This window comes from Suricata suricatta, chromosome X (genome assembly GCF_006229205.1).
Source record: "Suricata suricatta isolate VVHF042 chromosome X, meerkat_22Aug2017_6uvM2_HiC, whole genome shotgun sequence".
Classification (NCBI taxonomy): Eukaryota; Metazoa; Chordata; class Mammalia; order Carnivora; family Herpestidae; genus Suricata; species Suricata suricatta.
In genome coordinates this window covers 24,771,782-24,783,112 of record NC_043717.1, presented here as the reverse complement: position 1 = coordinate 24,783,112, position 11,331 = coordinate 24,771,782, and the positions used below count along the sequence as shown (strand labels likewise).

Below are 11,331 nucleotides of genomic sequence, written 5' to 3'. Positions count from 1 at the left end.
TTATTTATTTTTGATACAGAGAGAGACAGAGCATGAGAGGGGGAGGGGCAGAGAGAGAAGGAGACACAGAACCGGAAGCAGGCTCCAGGCTCTGAGCTAGCTGTCAGCACAGAGCCTGACGCGGGGCTCGAACCCACGAACGTGAGATCTGACCTGAGCCGAAGTCGGAGGCTTAACCGACTGAGCCACCCAGGCGCCCTGTGTGAGTTTATTTCTGATCTGTCTATCCTCTTGGTCTATGTGTTTCTTTTTATGCCAATACCATACTGTTTTGATTACTGTAGCTTTGTAATATAGCTTGAAATCTGGGAGTATGATGTCTCCAGCCTTGTTCCTTTTTTGCAAGATTGTTTTGACCATACTGGGGTCCTTCGGAGGTTGTTCCTACAAATTTCAGGATTGTTTATGAAACAGTCCTTTCTATGAAAAATGCCATTGGTATTTTGACAGGAATTGCACTGACTCTGTAGATTGCTTTGGATGGTTATGGACATTTTCACAATATTAATTCTTCCAATCCATGAGCATGGAATATCTTTCCGTTTATTTGTGTCTTCAATTTCTTTCATCAATGTCTTAGAATGTTCACAGTACAGGCAGGTATTTCACCTCTTTAAATTTTTTCCTACGTATTTTATTCTTTTTGATGCAACTGTAAATGGGATGGTTTTCTTTTTTAAAAAAAATGTTTTATTTATTTTTGAGAGAGAGAGAGACAGCATGAGCAGCGGAAGGTCAGAAGACAGGCTCCAGGCTCTGAGCTAGCTGTCAGCACAGAGCCCAACACGGGGCTCGAACCCATGAACCGTGAGATCCTGACCTGAGCCAAAGCCAGACACTCAACCGACGGAGCCACTCGGCAACCCTTGGGATTGTTTTCTTAATTTTGCTAAGAGTTTGTTATTAGTTAATAGAAATGCAACAGATTTCTGTGTATTGCTTTTGTTTTCTGCAAGTACTGAATTCATTTGTTAGTTTTAACAGTTTTTTGGTGGAGTCTTTAGCGTTTTCTCTACATAATATGTCATCTGCAAATAGTGACAGTTTTCATTTTTCCTTAACAATTTGAATGCTTTTTATTTTTTCTTCCTTAATTGCTCTGCTAAGATGTCTGATACAATATTGAATCAAGTGGTGAGAGTGGGCATCTTGTGTTGCTCTAGATCTTAGTGGAGAAGCTTTGAACTGTTTACTGTTGGAGTATGATATTAGCTGAGAGCTTGTCATATATGTCCTTTATTATATTGAGGTGTGTTCCCTTTATACCCACTTTGTTCAGAGTTTTTCTTATCAAATGATGTTGAAATTTTTTTGCATTTATTGAGATGATCATGATTTTTATCTTTTATTTTCTTAAAATTTTTTTTTTGTTAACATTGAGTCAGATGCTCAACCGAGTCACCCAGGTGCCTCATCCTTTGCATCCTTGTGTCCCTGGAATAAATCGCATTGATTCTGGTGTATGATCTTTTTAACGTATTGTTGAATTTGGTTTGTTAATACTTTGTTGAGGATTTTGCATCTATGTTTATCAAGGATACTGGCCTATAGTTTTCTTATGTTGTGGTGTCCTTGTTTGTGTGTGTGTGTGTGTGTGTGTGTGTGTGTGTGTGTGTGTGTGTCTTTATTTTTTTATTTTATTAAAAAATTTTTTTAATGTTTTATTTATTTTTGAGAGAGAGAGAGCGTGAGCAGGGGAAGGTCAGAGAAAGAGGGAGACAGACTGAGCCACCCAGGCGCCCCATTTTATGTCTTTATTTTGAGAGAGAGGGAGACACAGAATCTGAAGCAGGTTCCAGGTTCTGACCTGTCAGCACTGAGCCCACCGCGGGGCTCTAACCCACAAACTGTGAGATCATGACCTGAGCCGAAGTTGGCCACTTAACCGACTGAGCCACCCAGGCACCCCGAATTGTGGTGTCCTCATTTAGTTTTGGTATCAGAATAATGCTGGCCATGTAAAATGAATCTGGAAGTGTTCTCTTGGGGTTGGTTTGTTTTTTGGAAGAGTTTGAGAATGATTGGTATTCTTCTTTGAATGTTCGGTAGAATTCACTAGTGTCACTGTCTGACCTGGTGTTTTGCTTATTGGGAGGTTTTTGATTATCAGTTCAATCTCCTTACTACTAATTGTTCCACTTACAAATTCTATTCCTTCATGATTCAGTCTCGGAAGGTTGTGAGTTTCTAGGAATTTATCCTGGTTTTTTTGTTTTTGTTTTTGTTTTTTTGTTTTTTTGGGTTTTTTTTTGGTTTTTCAGTTTGTTTGCATGTAATTGTTTATTGTGGTTTCTTATGATCTTTTGTATTTCTATGGTATCTGTTGTAATGTATCCTCTGATTTCTATTTTTATGTGTTTGAGCCCTCTTTTTATTATTGTCGAATCTAGCTAATGGTTCTCAATTAAAAAATTTTTTTAATGTTTATTTTCCTATTTTTGAGAGAGAGAGAGAGAGAGAGAGAGACAGACAGACAGAGAGAGAGACAGAGTTTAAGCAGGGGAGGGGTAGAGAGAGAGGGAGACACAAAATCTGAATCAGGCTCCAGGCTCTGAGGTGTCAGCACAGAGCCTGATGTGGGGCTCGAACCCAGGAACCATGAGATCATGACCTGAGCTGAAGTTGGATGCTTCATTAACTGAGCTACCCAGGTGCCCCTGTCGGTTCTCAATTTTATCTTTTTGCAGAACCAGCTCTTAGTTTTATTGATCTTTACTGTTGTTTCTCTTGTCTTTATTTTACTTATTTCTGTTCTGTTCTTTGTTATTTCCTTCATTCTCCTGACTCTGGGCTTCCCCCCACCTTCTCCTAGTTCCTTGAGATTTAATGTTAAGCTGTTTGAGATCTTTCTTTCTTTCTTTCTTTTTCTTTTTCTTTTTTTATATATAGTCATTTGTTGCTTTGAACTTTTCTGTTAGACCTGCATTTGCCACATTGCATAAATTTTGGTGTATTTTATTTTCATTTTCATTTGACTCAAGGTACTTTTTTAAAAGAGTTTTTATTTAAATTCCAGTTAGTTAACATACAGTGTAATATTAGTTTCAGGTGTACAATATAGTTAGTCAACATTTTCATACATATCACTCAGTGCTCATCACAAGTGCCTTCCTTAATCCCCACCATCTATTTTACTCCCCCCATATCCACCTCCCCTCTGGTAACCATCAGTTTGTTCTCTATTAATTAAGAGTCTGTTTCTTGATTTGTCTCCCTCTTTTTTTCCCTTTGCTCATTTATTTTGTTTCTTAAATTTCACATGAATGAAATCATACGCTATTTGTCTTTCTCTGATTTATTTCACTTAACATATTTTCTAGCTCCACCCATGTCATTGTTAATGGCAATATTTCATTCTTTTTTATGGCTGAGTAATATTTTGTTATATATTCCGGGAACCTCCATACTGTTTTCCAGGGTGGCTGTCCCAGTTTCCATTCCCACCAACTATGCAAGAGGGTTCTCCTTTCTTTACGCCCTTGCCAGCACCTGTTGTTTCTTCTATTGTTGATTTCAGCCATTCTAACAGGTGTGAAGTGATATCTCATTATAATTTTAATTTGCATTTCCCTGATGATCAGTGATGTTGAGCATCTTTTCATGTGTCTGTTGGCCATCTGGATGTCTTTTGCCTGTTTTTTAATTGGATTATTCATTTTTTGGGTGTTTATGACCTGAGCTGAGATTAAGAATCAGCCGATCAACCAACTGAACCACCCAGGTGCCCCTTGAGTATTGAGTTATTTTATTTTATTTTATTTTATTTTTAGTTTATTTTGAGAGAGTGCACGCAAATTGGGAAGGGGCAGAGAGAGAAATGGGGCTAGAACCCTCAGACTGAGATCATGACCTGAGCTGAAAGCAAGAGTTGGATATCTAACTGACTGAGCTACCCAGGTATCCCCGGTGTTGAGTTTTATAAGTTGTTTTATATTTTGGATACTAACCCTTTATCGGATATGTTATTTGTGAATATCTTCTCCCATTCAGTAGATTGCCTTTTAGTTTTTTTTTTATTGTTTTTCTTTGCTGTGCAGAAATTTTTATTTTGATATAGTCACATAGTTTACCTTTGCTTTTGTTTCCCTTGCCTCAGGAGACATATCTAGAAAGAAGTTACTATGGCCGATGTCAAAGAAGTTACTGCTTGTGTTCTCTTCTAGGATTTTTGTGGTTTCAGGTCTCCTGTTTAGGTTTTTTTATCCATTTTGAATTTATTTTTGCATATGATGTAAGAAAGTGGTCTAGTTTCGTTCTTCTGCATGTTGCCCTCTACTTTCCCCAACACCATTTGTTGAAGAGACAGTCTTAGTCCTGTTGGGTATTTTTTCTTGTTTTGTCGAAGACTAATTGACTGTATAATTGGGATTCATTTCTGGGTATTCTATTCTGTTACATGGATCTGTGTGTCTGTTTTGTGTCAGTACCATACTGTCTTGATGACTACAGCTTTGTCATATAGCTCGAACTCCAGAATTGTGATGCCTCTAGCTCTGCTTTTTCTTTTTGAAGATTGCTTTGGCAATTTGAGGTCTTTTGTGATTCCATACAAATTTTAGGGTTGGTTGTTCTAGCTCCGTGAAAAATGCTGGTGGTAATTTTGGTAGGGATTGCACTAAATGTACAGATTGTGGTCTCATGGAATTTTTTTTTTTATTTCTCTTTTGAGTTCTTTGTTGACACATTTGTTCAATAGAACGTTGTTTAATCTCACATTTTTGTGAATATGTTGATTTTGTTCTTGGAATTGGTTTCTAGTTTCACACCACTGGAGTTGGGGAAAGATGCTTAATATGGCTTTATTTCTTCTTATAATCATTTGGTAAATCATATATTTATGAAAATTTGTCTATTTTGCCTGAAGTTCCAAATGTATTGGCATTACAGTTATACTCTTTTATCATTTAATGTGTACAGATTGCTTAGTAATAGTCCTCCCTTTTATTTTTTTAAAATAGACTTGAGTGTATAGTTTAGTGGTTTTTACATAATCAGTTTTAGAACATGATTATCACCCCAAAAAGAAATCTTCCCATAAGCATTCATTCCTCATTATCCCCCAGCCCCGTGCCTCCTCATCAGCCCTAGGTAATCATAAGAGTTTTTTGCCCCCTATAGATTTGTGTCTTTTGAAATTTTCATATAAATGGACTTATACAATATGTGCTGCTTTCTGACTGGCTTCTTTCACTGAGCATAATGCTAAGGTTCATCTGTATTTAACATGTGTCAGTTTCATATTTTTATTGTGAAAAAATAGTACACTGAGTGGATATATCATTTTATTCATCAGTTGATGGACATTTGGGTGGATTTTACTTTTTGGCTATCATGAATAATGCTGTCATGAACATTCATATACAAGTTTTTGTCCAAATGTATATTTTCATCTCTCTTGGGCATTTTTAATTCTTACTACTGAGTAAATGTATCTTTTCCCCCTTTTCAAAAATAAGTTGCATGGTAAGGTGCCTGAGTAGCTTGGTCAGTTAAGTGTCCAACTTCAGTTCTAGTCATCATCTCATGGTTCGTGAGTTCGAGCCGCGTGTTGGGCTCTGTGCTGACAGCTCAGAGCCTAGAGCCTGCTTTGGATTCTGTGTCTCCCTCTCTCTCTGCCCTTCCTCCCACTTGTACTCCCCCACTCCTCAAAAATAAAATAAAAATATTAAAAAAAACATGCATGGAGGTTTATCAATTATAGTAATTTTCCAGAAAACCATTCTGTTTTGTTAATACCTGCTTTTATGTGCATTATTTCCTTTTACTTCTTTAGGGTTCACTTTGCTTTTACTAATTTCTTTTTTTATATATTTATTTATTTTTAATTTTTTTAATGTTTTATTTATTTTTGATACAGAGAGAGACAGAGCATGAGAGGGGGTGGGGCAGAGAGAGAAGGAGACACAGACATGGAAGCAGGCTCCAGGCTCTGAGCTAGCTGTCAGCCCAGAGCCTGATGCGGGGCTCGAACCCACGAACGTGAGATCTGACCTGAGCCGAAGTCGGAGGCTTAACCGACTGAGCCACCCAGGCGCCCCAACTTTTACTAATTTCTTAACAGGGGTAGTTAGGTATCAATTCACAACCTGATTTCCAGCACAGGGATTTAAACTTACCATTTCACTTTCAAGTATTGCTTTACCTGAATCCCATAATTTTTGAAAGATAATATTTTCATTATTTCACATCATTTTATAATTTCCTTTGTAATTTCTTCTTTGATCAGTGGGTTACTTAAAAGTGTACTTCTGGGGCTTCTGGGTGGCTCAGTCAGTTAAGCATCTGACACATAATTTCGGCTCAGGTCATGATCTCACAGTTGTGAGATAGAGCCCTGTGTTGGGTTTTACACTGTCAGCACAGAGCCTGCTTGTGATTCTGTCTCCCTCTCTCTCTTTGCCTTACACACGCTCGCATGCTTCCTCTCTCTCTCTCTTTCAAAATAAATATTTTTAAAAAGTATTTCTTAAATTCTAGTAATAATGAGAATTTTCTAAGTATGCATATTTTGTAACTGTTTGCTTTTTTATTTCTTAAATATTTTTTTATGTCTTTATTTTGAGAGAATAAGACACAGTGCGCAAGGGAGGGGCAGAGAGAGAGGGAGACACAGAATCTGAAGCAGGCTTCAGGCTCTGAGCTGTCAGCACAGAGCCCAACATGGGGCTCGAACCCATGGAGTGTGAGATCATGACCTGAGCCGAAGTTGACCGCTCAATGGACTGAGCCATCCAGGTGCCCCAACTGGTTTCTGGCTTTATCACATTTTCGTTATATAACTTCCATTGAATAATTTTTCTGAGTTTTCTAATGATTTTATGGTCAATATCGTCATTTTCTGTAAATATGTAAGTGCTTGACAAGCATATAACCTGCAGCTCTTAGACTCATTATTCTATGTGTGCACATTGGTGAAATTTGTTAGTTGTGTTGATCTTTATCATTACAGATTTTTTTTGTCCTTATTGTTTTAACTAATGAGAGAGCTTTATTTTTTTAAATAAAAAATTTTTTTAATGTTTATTCTTTTTTTTTTAAATTTTTTTAATGTTTTATTTATTTTTGAAAGAGAAGGAGAGACAGCATGAACAGGGGAGGGTCAGAGAGAGAGGGAGACACAGAATCTGAAGACAGCCTCCACACTCCGAGCTGTCAGCACAGAGCCCGACGTGGGGCTTGAACCCACAACCGGGAGAGCATGACCTGAGCCGAAGCCGGACGCTCAAGCGACTGAGCCACCCAGGCGCCCCCAATGTTGTTTATTCTTGAGAGAGAGAGAGAAACAGCATGAGTGATGGAGGGGCAGAGAGAGAGAGGGAGACACTGAATCTGAAGCAGGCTTCAGGTTCTGAGTTGTCAGCACAGAGCCTGATGCGGGTCTTGAACTCATGACCTGTGAGATCATGACCTGAGCTGAAGTCAAATGCTAACTGAGTGAGCCACCCAGGCACCCCGAGAGAGAGATCTTTAAATCTGCCACGATGGTAGTGATCTGTGTCTAGTTCTCCTAATAAGTGTATTTTATCTGTATATATAATTTGAGACCATGTTAACATTACATGCAAATCTAATTCATTCTGTTGCTCTGGTGAAGTAAACATTTTATGATTTTCAAAGTGACTCTTTTAACTCCAGTCATGCTTTTCCTTTGATGTCGATGTTGTGTCTGAAACCAATTTAACTGTTCCATCTTTGTTTTGGTTGTGTTTGCATGATGTATTTTTCTGTCGTTTTACTTTTAATCTTTTTATGTTATATTTTAGATGAGACTCTTGAAAACAACATCTATTTGTAGGGGGTTTTTTTTTGGTCCAGTCTGATAATCTTTCTTTCTTTTCTTTTTTTGGAATTGATATACATTAATATGATTACTGTTATTTTGAGATTACTTCCAGCGTCTCTGTTACATTCTGGTTTACCTGTTCTGTATTTCTTTTTTTCTTCCTTTAGTTTATTTTTTGTGTCAATTTTTCCATTTGGGTTCAAATACCACATATTCATTTTAATTCTTTTTGTGATTACCTCAGCAGTTACAGCATGTGTATTTCATTTATCAAAGTCTAGTGTTAAGTGATACTCTTACTTTCCTCTTGGTTGAAACAAGAACACTAATACTTCTTAGTGCCATTTAATCACCTCCTGACATACATGCTGTGGTCCTGTGATTCCATTTTCTGTAAAAAAAAGATTTCTTTTTACAAAAGGCATAAGAAAGGCATAAATATTTAATATGTATAATTTAATGAATTTGGAGATAAGTTTCTATACGTATTTAAAACTCTACAACACATTTTTATACAGTGTTGCATTAGATTTTAAATCCACTTACACTTTCGTGATTCTTTTTATAAATTGTTTTAATGCTTATTTTTGAGAGAGAGAGAGAAAGAGACAGAGCATGAGCAGGGGAGGGGCAGAGAGAAATGGAAACACAGAATCTGAAGTAGGCTCCAGGCCTTGAGCTGTCAACACAGAGCCTGACATGGGACTCCAAGTCACAGAGTGTGAGACCATGACCTAAGCCAGAGTCGGACGTTTAACCGACTGAGCCATCTAGGCACCCCTCATGGTAATTCATTCTTTTCTGTATCTCTGACCTTCTAATTTGGGTCAGTTTTCTTTTGGTTTATGATTTCTGAGTGGGGTTTGCTTGAATTGAACTCTGTTTTTATTTGAGAATATATTTCATTTACATTTTTTTAAATGTTTACTTATTTTGTCGGACGCTTAACCAACTGAGCCACCTAGGCGCCCCAAATTTCAGCTACTTAAATATTGATTCTGCCCCATACTACCTCCTCTTCTCGGATTCCAGTTAACTTTGTTATATGGTGGATGTTCTACCGTATCTTCATGTTTGTTACCCTCTCTTCATGCTGAGCTTTTTTCCCTACCCATATATCTTTTGATGTACTGTTTCAGCTGTCTGATTTACCATCTCTCGGGCTGCTAAACTTGTTTATTGAATTCTTAATTTCAGTTTTTGTGTTTTTCAGTAACTTTTTGCTTCTTTTAAAAATCTGTCACGTCATTCACTATAGTTTTATTAGTTCATTACTGAGATTAAGTTGTAATTTAAAAACTTGGTAATTCCAGTATTTGGAGTTCCTGTGAGTCTCTTTTAGTTGTTTGCTATTTCTATGGCTTTTGATCCTGTTTTCTTGTCTCCTCAAGTGCCCACTTGTCTTTAATTGTATGCTGGGCATTGGATTTGAAAAGTTATTTGACAAATTATTTGTGACCAAGGATGATACCTTCCAGAAAGGATTTATTTTTGTGGCATCTGCTTGAGGGAATCCAGGATTACTTAGTCTAATCTCTGTCAGGGTTTTTCTGGGCCAACCAGATGACTCAAAGCCAAATTGCATTTAGTGTATGGACTGGTTATTTCTGCTTCACCCTGACTTCTAAGGTGCTGCCCTTCAGATTCCTCACCGGGAGTTGGGAGAAGAGGATTTCCCTTTTGTCCCTTTTACCCAGTCAGGCTGTCCAGTGCTGTTTAAATTCTAGTTTCTTCTGGATTGTTGGGGTCACCTCTCTGAATTTTCTGGTCCTCTAATCAATCTGAAAGCACTATCCTGTTGGCTCTTCAGTCCTTTAAGAAAGTAATTTCTTCTATTTTATGCAGCTCTATTTTTATGTCTTCAGCAGGAAGGTTGGTTCAAATCCCCTAATGTGCCATAACTGAGAGAGGAAGTCCTCTTGTTGGCTCTTCATGGCACAGTATGGTTTTGCCACATTTCTCTATGGCTTCAGACTCAGTCGCTAGTTCTCTTTAAGTTTTGTTTTATGTGATTTTACTCACCTAGCTAATTTTGTACATTTGTATTAGAAGTTTGTATTCTGCGTGTATGCGTGCATGTAAATCTAAATAAAATTTTACCAGAATACTTAGTAGCATTTTAAGTCTCTTCAACCTTAGGCAATTTCTAGATCTTGACACTGGACAGATTTATTGTATTTAAGTTTCAGCTGAAAATACTGTCGGGGTGGGGGCCGCTTGGGTGCCTCAGTAGGTTGAGTGTCCGACTTTGGCTCAGGTCATGATCTCCCAGTTTGTGAGTTTGAGCCCCGCATTGGACTCTGTCCTGCCAGCTCAGAGCCTGGAGCCTGTTTCAGATTCTGTGTCTCCCTCTGTCTCTGCCCCTCCTCTGCTTGCACTCTGTCTGGGTCTCTCTCAGAATAAATATTTTTTTAAAATTAAAAAAAAATAGTGTCTGGAGTTACTCTCGGAACATGAAATCACTCCTAATGGCTATCGGGATGCACAGTATCAACTAATTTTTTTTCTTTCATGGAGAAGAATGCTTCCCCAGCTGCAGTTTTACCATCATTACATCTGTCGTAGTTTACCTTTTGGTAGGTATAATACATGTCTGTCCTCTTGAAATAGGAAATACGGATGTAGTTCTGCTGAGATTCCTCTTTGCTGTCCTGTGAGAGCTCTCAGACAGCCTTGTGAATGAATGTGGTTCTTTACGGGTGAGAACCTTTTTCCTTCTCTGTGTAATTTCCACAAGACCCTGTGAGGTGTGATCCTTATGCAGTTTTAAGCAACAGATTAGGAAACAAAGCCTAAGGCAAGTTAAGTCACTTGTTGTGGCCCCACACCTGGCTAATGGCATTATGTTCTTTGTCTCTGACCACTTGTGACCAGTTAACACTTGTATGTACATATTCACTGATTTCCCAGGTTTGTCATGTTATGGTTTCTTATTTCTGTAAACTAAGTGATATAATGACTTCATGACTCATGTCCTAAAGATGGAGACAGTGGGGACATTACTCCTTCATATCCTATCCTCAGTCCCCCTCCCACCCTCCCCATTTCTAGCACATGATTCCACTGCCTCTGGAATTTACCTGCTCCTCTGTCCTTATGGAAAGCTTGCTTTGTCACTAGTCCTTTCTCATCCCCACATGTACAGTCAGTCCCTTTCCCTCTCTTTAGACTTGCCTCAGTCTTTCTAGTTCCAAAAAAGATACCTCTTTTCTTTCTAACACATTTGCTACCCTTGTCATTCATATGACTAAACCCAAACCTTCCAACTCCCTTACTGGATATCTCCTGTAAGGCTTCTTTTCCTTCTTAATCACTTTTTTTTTTAATGTTTATTTATTTTTGAGACAGAGACAGAGCATGAGCGGGGAAGCGGTAGAGAGAGAGGGAGACACCGAATCGGAAGCAGGCTCCAGGCTCTGAGCTGTCAGCACAGAGCCTGATGTGGGGCTTGAACTCATGAACCATGAGATCATGACCTGAGCCGAAGTCTGATGCTTAACAGTGTGCCACCCAGGGCCCCTCTATTCACTCTTGATGAAGATCCCAGC

General features: G+C 38.3%; 1 protein-coding gene across 9 annotated transcripts in view; it reads left to right on the top strand.

Moving 5' to 3' along the window:
* TAB3 (TGF-beta activated kinase 1 (MAP3K7) binding protein 3) overlaps positions 1-11,331 on the top strand; it is an 88,784-nt gene that overhangs the window by 12,724 nt on the left and 64,729 nt on the right. Inside the window, exon 1 of one of the 9 annotated variants that reach the window (XM_029930466.1) lies at positions 166-202. The exons of the other annotated variants lie outside the window; for them this stretch is intronic. The gene's annotated coding sequence lies outside the window, so the exon portion shown is untranslated. Of the gene's footprint in view, positions 1-165; positions 203-11,331 lie in introns of those variants that run through there. 9 annotated transcript variants of the gene reach the window in all.